The sequence below is a fragment of the Rhamphochromis longiceps genome, linkage group LG19 (genome assembly GCF_057381845.1).
Source record: "Rhamphochromis longiceps isolate RC_006_pf linkage group LG19, R_longiceps_female_GT1.1, whole genome shotgun sequence".
Classification (NCBI taxonomy): domain Eukaryota; kingdom Metazoa; phylum Chordata; class Actinopteri; order Cichliformes; family Cichlidae; genus Rhamphochromis; species Rhamphochromis longiceps.
This window is the reverse complement of record NC_140575.1, coordinates 26,189,011-26,200,083: the sequence shown is the minus strand read 5'-3', so window position 1 is coordinate 26,200,083 and position 11,073 is coordinate 26,189,011.

The window sequence follows — 11,073 nt, the reverse complement described above, 5'->3', positions numbered from 1 at the left end:
AGTGCTTTTTGGTCCAAACACACTATCACCCATAACCCATGGTAGGCAACCTTATAGCTACTGATCCTCTGGGAAAGGGGAAATTATATTATCATGTGGGCAAGAAGATTTTATTATATTATATTATTTAACCTCTAAAATAGCTGAAAACAAAAAAGGAGTGGCAGTGACAGTAAACTGCTCTACAACCTGATTAATTGCAGAAAAATATTTGAATGAAAAAAACCTTTTCTGTATAATTAAAAAAGAGAAAGCGTCAATAACTTCACGTTGTGTCCTGGCTTTAATTCTTTGTCTCCACCTTAAGCTCTGCTTTGAGCTAGGCAAAACAGGTGAGAAGTGCTGTGGCATCCAAACAGAGAAAACCTTGCTTGTTGGACCCAGAAACACGTCCTGTACTTGGGTCAGCAATCCTTCTACCCCCTAAAAAGTGCAGCCAGAGTCTCTTTAGAAAGATTAATGACCATTGATCCCCGGCACAAGCCACCAGGGCAGCAGACTACTGTTTTCCTCTAGTCCCCACGAGCAGTAAAATCCTCATTACACACCTTCTGAGTCTTTAGGTTACCCCTCTGCCCAGCCTGAACCAAGCCCAAGGACAGCCGCTGATGTTTGCTTTGTTTAGATTTGTCCGGTGAAGTGTGTTAATGTAACTGATGTTTGCATGCTCAGCAGTGTACTTTATTACAAATTCCTCAAAGTCTGAATTTTAAAAAAATGTTGCAAACATTTTCTTTTAAGTAAACAACGTGATAAAGCAAGATGAGAAGGACCTGAAGCCGATGACCAGCGTGAAACTGAGAAAACTGCACAGTCTGAACTAAATTACTTAAAGAGATGTGCTAAAAAAACACAAAGCCGAAAACAAAACCCCTGGAGACCACACTATACCGCAGGCCCACTCATTTGCTGATGAAACAGGAAGCATGTATAATCCTATAGTTTGGAGAACTCGCAGTCCATATTTCCTTCTTTGAGCATCACCTTCGCTATCAGATGAACATTTCAAAAGCACAAGAGGCAGGAGGTCACCACCAATATAGAAATGAGACAGCAAATTACCATTCGGCAGGAATATTGCTCCTGTAAATCAGCTCCAGCGCTCTTCTAATCTGTGAATATCCGTCTGACTTCTGCCTCACACGCTATCTTTGATGTTGGTAGAAGGTTTGAAGCGAGAATGATTAAAATATAACAGCAACTGTCTCCAGTATGCCGTTTATGTCTTCTTAAAAATCACTTGTCAACAACCTAATTTTCTTTGGAAACCGATATCTGACTGACAAACAGCTTAACATGTGTTGATAGTGACTGATCAGTTGTATACCTGAAAAACACGATACTGAAGACTTTTCATTTTGTTTATGGTTTGATGCCAATCTCAGTTTTGATGACGCTGAGCAGGGATGCTGTGAAAATTGAGTGAAAACTGTTAGTGTCTTTGAAGTCTTTTGCACTGTATCTAATTGCAATGTCACGCTCCACCTCTTCCATGTCAGAAATGAACAAGTCAGAAATAGATGGGTGCTGTCTGTAACAGTTAAAGGGCCTAATGGGCAAATCCTCCATCAGATATTTATTGAAATGACCTGTTTTAGTTGGTAATTTGCCATTTAGCTGATTAGATAGTTTCTATCTTTTGTTTCAGACTTCTGATGTCTTTCAACTGACTGTTGTACATTTTTAAGGGAACGCATTCAACCTCTGCATAATGAAAGAACACTGAAACAACAAAAACAAAACATCAAACTAATTTAAGTTTTAAAGTCCACGATGATAGCTGGGCAGCTTTCAAACTAGTGGAGACTTCTTCAAAGATAAATGATGTGTAAACCATTCAAATCGTGCTACAGTTTACTTTGACCATTATGTCACAGTAACTGGTACCAGATACTTTTTTAGTACCTGGTCAGCCAGGGTTCGAAATGATCAGAACAGGTACTAAAATATGACGTCATGAGACTGCATGCCACCTATTGGCTGGTCAGTCTCGATGAGTTGTGAGAGTGTCTCATTCACGAAAATCAAAACCGCCCTTTTTGAAACCCGGCAATGAGGGAAATGGCTACAAAAAATGACGATGCGGTTCCTGAGTCTGACAAAAAGCCACAGACCAAGCAGCAGGTATATTTGTGCCTCCACATCCACCTGTGTTGCTATGACAACAACCACGCACATTAGGAGGTACTAAATTGTAATGGAAAACCAGTCGATCCGAGTCGAGTCGTGGCGAGTCGAACCGAGGAGGTAATAATGGAAAAGAGGTTTATGAGTCACTACAAGTCATCACGGTCGATCCTCACCCAACAAAACATGAATTTTTCATGTTGAAAAACTGAGACTGACTGTAGAAATTGCATCTCTTTCCCTCACATTAACACTTTTAAGAGATTAAATGTGTAGTTAAGCTTATTTACACTGACATAAAGGGGAGTTTGACTGGTCTAGTCCACTTAAGATCAAAGTAGTCTACAATGTACAATGAGTTTGACATCTCTGGTTTATGTGCTTGAGTCATAGGTGCATCATAAATAAGTAAATAAATAAATACTTGTTTGTTAAACCTTGAAAACCCCCAAACACAACATGTTTATCCATCTTGATCCCTTCTGTTTTGAGTTACTGCTGTGGTGCATCCATTTATAAGTAAACAGATGCATCCCGAGTAAACATACAGCACTGACGTTGCTGAATAAACTGCGTTGTTCTCGGTCTATCCAGATGAGTTGATGCTACTCAAAAATTGACCTACAATGCTGACATCAGTGATCTGGAAGTGGTAATGGTGTGTGGCTAAATTTCCCATAAAATCAGCATGAGGAAACACGCTGTCACAGCAGCCTGATCATTAGCACACCAAACAAGGAAATGCTCTGATGGACACTAATCATTCAAGATCAGATGCATTTCAATTAACCAAAAGCATCTGCTCCCACATTCACTCTGGTGCTTTGCCATATGTTTCGCAACCTCAGTGTAGCACTCACGAGAGATGGATATACCACCATTTGTTGCCAAAAGAGGAAACTAAGAAAACAAGATCAAAATCAATAAATTCTGACAATGATGCTTCTCACAGGCTCAAGCATATGCGCCCTGCCATTTAAGGATTCTTGAAAGTGACTTTGAAAACTGTAACCCTAACAAGTAATTAGTCTAACAACGCATCTCCAGCTTTTTTTTTTAACATATGGTAAACCATGAATTAATGCTTGTGTCTGCTCAGTCACAGAAATACTCGTTTTCAACACCACTAGAGATCTTCTTCACCATATAGATACTTGTTGTGATGGAGGCTCATCATTTGAGCTTCAACACATGATATCTTTCATATGATGGCAAAAGGAAATCTGAGTCTTTCATTTAAATAATTGCTTTTGTTCCTCTTTTTGTCCCAAGTTAATTAGCAAACATTTTAGCTCAGAGACAAAAAAAAAAAAAAAATCTGCTCTTATTAAGTGGGATAAACAGAGGCTGTCAGCACATCTTTACAAGTCTTACGTGTAATAAGTAGCTCTGTAACACAAAATAAGCTTGGCTGCTTGTAGCTGCTGAAGCTCGGCGAAGGTTTTCATCCATAGCTGAACAATTTTCTGCTCCTCTGGGATCCTTTGCATCAATTCAATTTATTTCAGTAAATGGACCAATTCATCAGGGAAATTCGGTATGCCATTTGTGGTTTTCATCAAGCGATACCTTCCTTTGCTTTTTTTCCACTAGGAAAAATATGGATTAAAGACTTATGCAGACATCTCAAACATACAGTATGTTTACATGAGATGGTATTGTGTTCTTACAGCCTAGAGAAACCAAAGAGCTCAGTGTTTGTGGGCATTAAAATAACAAGTACAATCAGATGTTTACTGCTCTTGCTGTGAGCTAATAGTTGCATGACAAATTAATTTGAATTGGTTGATACTGGCTCAGATAATAATGGTTGGTACTTTGTACCCTTCCAAATGTCCGTGTGTGATACGCTGCTCCCTGCTGGCCCACACTGACAAGCTCGTGTCATCCCTGTGACATTTCCAGAGCCTTCACATTTCATCAGGACAGTAATTAATCACTGCTGAAACAATGTGGTGGCCCGGAACACCGGGGTTGCCACATCGCTGAGGAGGAGAGCGAGTGCTGCCAGGGGCCTCGTTGGCACATGCCAAAGCGTTGCCATGGTGAAACCTTTGCAGCATGGAGGACCATCATCCACATGAGCTGGCATCCAACATCTGCTGGCATCTCAGGGACTTAAACGTAAAAGGCAGGAGTCAGATTTTGCAAGTGTACGATACAAAATGACCATATTTAGTTGACAGTTTTCCAAATAAAGCAATATTATATTATTATATTAAGCGTGAACCACTCCCGGAGACCTTGAATTGGATAAGTGAGAAAAAATGGATAACTATTTTCACCTTTATTAGATAACAAGAGACTAGACCAAGTGATACAAGAAAGTAGGGAGAGAGAGAGGAGGAAGACATACAGCACTCAGATCAAAATCAAACCTTTGCATTCAGCCTTGTGGCATATAGTAGTTTGCATCCATTTATTCTACTTAAAGAATAATTTCAAGATAGTTTAAAGTATCTCCTGTGTCCTACAATTCTCCCTCTGTATCACTCTGGCAGCATACGACTGTTAGATTTGTATTGTTGATTGTCATTTATGCTTAGAAATATTTACTCATATATGCTTAGAAGTGTATATAATCATTGGTGGATTGAAAGGATGTTTCATCCTAAAGTAACAGCTCTGTGTAGCATGAAGGGGGAGTGCGTTCACTCCCTCTACAGAGTGTTCCGGCATAGATTACACACCTCCTAGGAAAGGCCGTATCTTCTCTTGCTGATATATGGTATAGCAAACACACGTATATCTGTTCAGATGGACCGCTAGACTCCTGGCACCAGCTTTGGGGAGTCTTCACAGGGTCACATCTGGACCTCACACACACACACACACACACACACACACACACACACACACACACACACACACACACACACACACACACACACACACACACACACACACACACACACACACACACACAGTATTCTTTGTTCACATGTATACCTATGTAAGATGTCATATGTTAATGACCCTATGCATATTCATGTAACCACAATAAAAGGAGTGCTATGGGGAGCCTGGCTGAGAGTCTGACGGAGGCTAGGTGGTGGGACGACACTTGGCTCCAGCCAGATTTCCCTCATGCATGAGTAAACCAGCCTGCTTGTGTCTTGCTTTGCAGTGTAATTATATTGTCTTCAGCGTTCCAGCGGATAGGTACAAGCTACAAACCTATCAACGACCAATAATTATATACTGAGATGTAAGGAATCTGTTTTTGTTTGTTTTTTTAATCTAGGAAAGGGAAAATTTTTAAGTAAAAGTACAAAAGTTTGTAGCAGTTAGAAGTAAATCTAAACATTTTACACTCCTTTTAAATTAATTAATTAAAGACCTAGAGAACTTCAGATCTGCATTTAAATACATCTTACTTGAGTAAATGTACTTGTTACCTCTGGTGTCTTGTCAGGGCAGTAAAACATAGTGTACAAAAGATGAGGCATGATAAGGAAACACAGCCTCCAGGCAGAAGTAAAAGCTGAAAGAGAGCCAGATGTGCCCCAGACTTTCACAGTGTATTAGGTGTAGGAGTACAAATAACCTACTTCAGGTCTGTCAGCTGTGCACACATTTTCTGAAATGCCACTTTGAATAAATCAGATCCATAATAGCGACTTATTTCTGAGGAATATCCTTATTTCATGACACTCACTATACCGTTATGTATGGAGCGAGCACATTCTTCTGCTTTCTATTAAATTCAGCAATATTTGGCGGTTATTTTGGCTTTTGCTTTTTGCCAAAGTTCATATCTATCACCGGCTTATCACCTTGTCATCGTGACCTTTTCACGTGTTGTTCTTTGTGTGTGCTTGTGTGTGTGCGCGCTCTTTATCAGGCAACATTAGTGCCATATCTTGCTTGCTTTTAATGTTAATTGGCAGTGATCTGTAGAAAATGGCTTCAATCCAGGACAAAACAGCATCAGATGACACTGCATTACAGGAGGATTGTTGCCACAATATAACCGTTGCAAAATAAAGCAAGGATGCGGCTGCGAGATGAATACTTACTCCCACTTTGCGGTGTTCATACAGCATGCAGAATGAAAATCATAACTCCCCAAGTCAACCAAACAGGTGAGGTCAGATTATTATCAAAGCTGCTGAACCAGAAAGTTGATACAGTGCGCTGTATGTGCTCAGGGGGGAAGACACTGACAGTTCAAGGCCTTTGAGTCTGCAAGAAAACAGGGAGCTTGGTAGAAATGCATCTGCAAGCACTAGAATTATTAACATTTAGGTATGCTTACAAGACAGTATAAAATCGAAGTAAGCAAAAAAGAAGGGAAAAGGGCTGAAGCAGTGCTGTGTAGATGGACACTCGCATCCACACTTTTATTCACTCATTTACAATTCATGTCAAGTCACTAACGCCTACCCCCACCCTGCTGCTTGACCCCCTCCATCTTTTTGAGAGAGAGAGAGTCAAAAGAAAAAAAAAGAGGACACAAAAGCCTTTGGGTCAATGCAGATCTTCTATTTGACCTTCACATAAAAGTCATCATCAAGCAGGCTGTTTTTGACTGATTTTTGACACCATTTAAGAACCCATTCTGACGTCATGTCAACAGATGCTGTTCTATTCATCACGATTCGCTTAAGGCACAGCAACATGGCTCAAAAGAGTGGACCAATAATTATGGCCACAGTTTGGCTTCGACCTAAACACATTTCCTGCTGTTTAGATCAGACAATGATTTCATGACGTTTTGGCAGTTTTGATGTCACTGACAAAAACAGTCTTGTCTCTGCGTTTGATATCGTTAGATTGAAAATATTTGCTCTAAAGGTCAAGGTTAACCTCCTAGGACCTGGCTTCCACATATCTGGACATCACATTTTGGGATGTCTAGACCAAAATACAAAAATTTGCTCTATAAGGGTCTGATTTCCACTTACGAGGACATTATAGTGCCTCTGTTCTATTGAAATTTAAAGCAAATATCCTCATATGTGGATCGCATTTCTCTCAGAAACAACAAACAAAGTTAAAAAAAAATCTGGTAATTCTATGTTTTTACATTAATCAGGTCCCAAACAGCCCAAATAGCAAAGAGAAATTAAAAATGCATGCCATGGAAGAGTTCGGGTCTAAGGAGGTTAAAGTGAGGGTTTCCAGAAAAGCTGTAATTTCCATCAGAAACACTTCCAAAAGAATTCTGGTTGCAAATGCTTTGCTCTTTGAAGTTACTCACAGAAAACAAAGAGAGTCCGTAAGCTTAAAAAACAACCAGTACATCTTAATCTAATTGCCGCTCCAAAAATATAGTACACAAGGTGGAAGATGTTGAACAGAGAGATGTGGTAGTAAATAGTGTTGGCATGAACATATTAGTGAGAAGTGTCAGGCCATGCTGTACACAGCGTGAACATGATTGGATGCGACTAGTCAGCTGATTGCCGTACAGCTGCTGTCTGAGCCAATGATGGTGAAGGGTGAAACAGCCGATGTCAGTGTACTAATACAAGCAGAGCTGTTCTGCGCTTGAACTGCTTCAGCTTCTAGTATCTATTTGACATAAAAAAGCACGATGGATGACAGATGCTCACTATTGTCAGTGATTAAAAATATAACAGCAGTTTTGGTGTCACTAATTAACTCCATATTACTTGACTCATGCTTCTACTATTTAGTATGCATAAGAAATCCAAGTGAGCTTGAAGTTCAGACCTGAGAATAAAGATTTTAGACAGTTTTTAATTGTTTGTAATAGATTTTTATCTGGTAATCAGCCAAAGTATTGTAAAAGCACATCTACTCTGTAGTAATAAGAAATTTATTTCTTTTAAAGGTTTTATGGCCCTTTGTGTGTGAAGTTATTCTGAGTGATCTTCCTCTTATTTGGTTATTTCCTGTTTTATTTTGGTAATTTGTGTCTAGTGTTTGGTATTTAGTTTACGTCTCAGTGTCTGGCTTTTGCTGTGATTAGTTATAGCTGTGTTCCTCTCCTGTTTCCTCTTCCCTGGTTACGTTTATCGTCACTGTTTTCTCTTGCCTTTTGTTAAGTTGGCCCACTAGCTCTGGTTTTCCTTGTGGTTTTCCCTGAACCTAACCCTTTTTCTGGACTGCCTTTTAGGAGCTCTTTTCATGGAATAAATTCTGGATTTTGCATTCACCCTTCGTCTACTGCGTCCTCAATCTTTCACCACACCTCGCACAGATCAATCTGACAAAAGGCCCTTTTGTTCCCATAATTTTCTAGTTTCTTACTTTTGTCTTTCTCTTGTTGTTTCCAAGCATTTGACTGCTTGATGTGACATGTGCGGGATCCACTCTAAGTGTACTCACACCAAGTGGTCCGTACTGTGCTTGAGTAAGTCCACTTTGTTTAACTAATCACCAGTTACTATTTATGTGTCTGGTAGAGGGAGAACTTGGACTTGAACTTGTTAATAGAACTTGGACACTTCCTCATCAACAGTTGACTACAAAATAGCTGTCTTGAGTGATAAATCCATTAAGTAGGTGACAGGATATTTCACCATTTACTAAAATTGTCCTAACTAAGCCAGAACAGTTGAGCTGCTGAGACAAACTGAAGCTTACTTGGGTGAGTGTAACTGTGCTATGACTACATCCTTACTCTGCCAGATTGTCTTTGCTGACTGAATGAAATGCTCAGACATTCCTCATGTTAAATTCCCTTGTACCTGACACTTGTAACATCAAGTAAAGACTGCCTGTTTGAACTTGTACCCGAGAGGTGCGCTGCTAAGCAAGATTAATGGGTCATTGAGGAATGTTAAGCCTAAATCCAAGCTATCAGTACATTGTGGCAGTTGTTAGTCAGCTAATGAAATGTGTGTTCACTTTAATTTTTGCTGGTGCAACTAATAAGTGAAGATGAATGAACCAAGTTGTCTGACCTTTTCTGTCTTTCCCAGTGTTCTTGGGGGAAACTGCGAACAGGAGGGCAGGCAGGTGAGATGTCCAAGCTTTTGCTATTTTCAGAGTGCTGCGGAGAGGCATTGAGCGGAAGGGGGGAGCAGGTGAGTGTTCAGCAGTAGTGTAATGGTGGAGTAGACCAGTGTCAGTGAAAAAAACAGAAAAGCAACAGGTGAGTTTGACCGCTGGTCCAAAACAGAGGTAACATCATGTGGCAGCAGATGATCTGGTGGAGAGAGGAAGTCTGAGCAGGTCTTACATGCAGGTCTGCTGATTACTGCTGATGGCGAGAGGAAGTAGAAGCAGGAAGCAGACCTGGAGGACATGGTTATACAAGCTGAAGTGGACCATGACCCGTTGACTCTTTTGATTTCATTCAGGCAACCTTATTTGGAAGAATTTCTTGAAAGTGACTTTAAGGGAATGACTCCAGAAGATAACCAAGCTTTTTGATCCGCTGCTATCGTGGGGCCTGGGTCCTCTCTTGATTGGCTAGGCAAAAGTTTAAGTTTGCTTCCTCTTGATATAGTGGACATTTCTTATTGGCGTTATTTCACTTTTCAAGCTTCCTGTAGTTGGTGGATTGGCAGCTTTAGTACTGATTTAGTCAGACAGTCTATCCCTTGAACCCTTCAAGGCAGTCTACTGACTTGATAGATGAGAAATGAAGAAGCCAATCAATAGAGATCACAGCTTTAATGAAGAGTGATTTTAATTGGCTGACTGTTATTGACATGTGCTTCCCTTAGCTCCTTGGACTTACAGCCACACAAGTGCCTGTGCTGCGACTCCTGCAGATGAAGATTTGCTGATACTCGACTCTTAGGTGAATGAAATGATGGCTAATGAGGGGTGACAATAGCAAATCAGATAAACGTTTATTGGGGACATTTTCAAAGCCCAAGCCTGCCAACGGTATGTCTATTTTCAGGGGCTGTTAAGAGATTGATAAACACACTAGAGATGACAAAGTGTCACAAAATTTGTTCCCCATAGTTTTAGACGCATCCACGGTCTGGCTGTTAAAAAATATTTGCAATCAATAAGAGCTGCAACCAAAGAAATATGTTTCTGCTAAAACTAAAGGTGATATGAATCAGTGCAGGGGCAGAAAGCATTTACAGTTCTACTGAGACTAGAAAGAAGCATCTTGGGTTTTAAACCAATTAGTCGAAATGACAGTTGCAACATTAGCTCTAATAGACATCCATTTGAGCTTTTATCTATAAACACAAGGATAATTGGCCTCATATTATGCCTTTTTCCTGCTAATATATTCAGCCGACTGACATTTGTCACTTTGACTATTTCTCTGATCTCTCTACAAAAGAAATTAACAGGAGTGGGTGTGAGATTTTCTCTTCTTCTGAAATCTTCAGGAAAATATGCAAATGCTGCAGATAATTATGAAATAAGATCTGGAAAATCACTTCAACTTTTGAGACACGCACAGTCAGCAGCAAGGGAATGCCGGTAAGATTAACATGGAAGACCCCTCTTCTTATTACATTAGGGGTGCCTGAACAGGCTGTTTTAATAATGCATACTCACTCATGCATATTCTCAGCGCTCTGTCAAGTACAGTGGAATTAAACAAGTTTATCATCTAAAAAATGACACGCTCCACATCAGCCTTTTTCACTGAGCAGACCGCGAAAGTCGATGTAGCCTGTATGAAGATATTCAAATATGACTGTTATCGGGAGTCACTAAAAATTTGTAATTTTCTGCTAGGATCAGTATGTTCAGCTTAACAGCACAAGAATGGTTTTGATACTGAGGGAGAAACTGAAAAACTGCATTTCAGAGTTTGAAGGGAATAAACTGGTGCTCCAACTGAACCACTGTTAACAGCATATATATATAATATATCAATGCATTGATCCTTTTTATGCTTAAACAGCTTAAGAGTCGACTGGAGTTTGTCTGTCTCACATGGAAGAGGCAGACACACTCTGGAGTGGTCACCAGCCCATCGTAGGGGCCTCATGTGTACATATAATATTTACATAATTTGATAAAATAATTGTTAAATACATTTGCAATATCCAA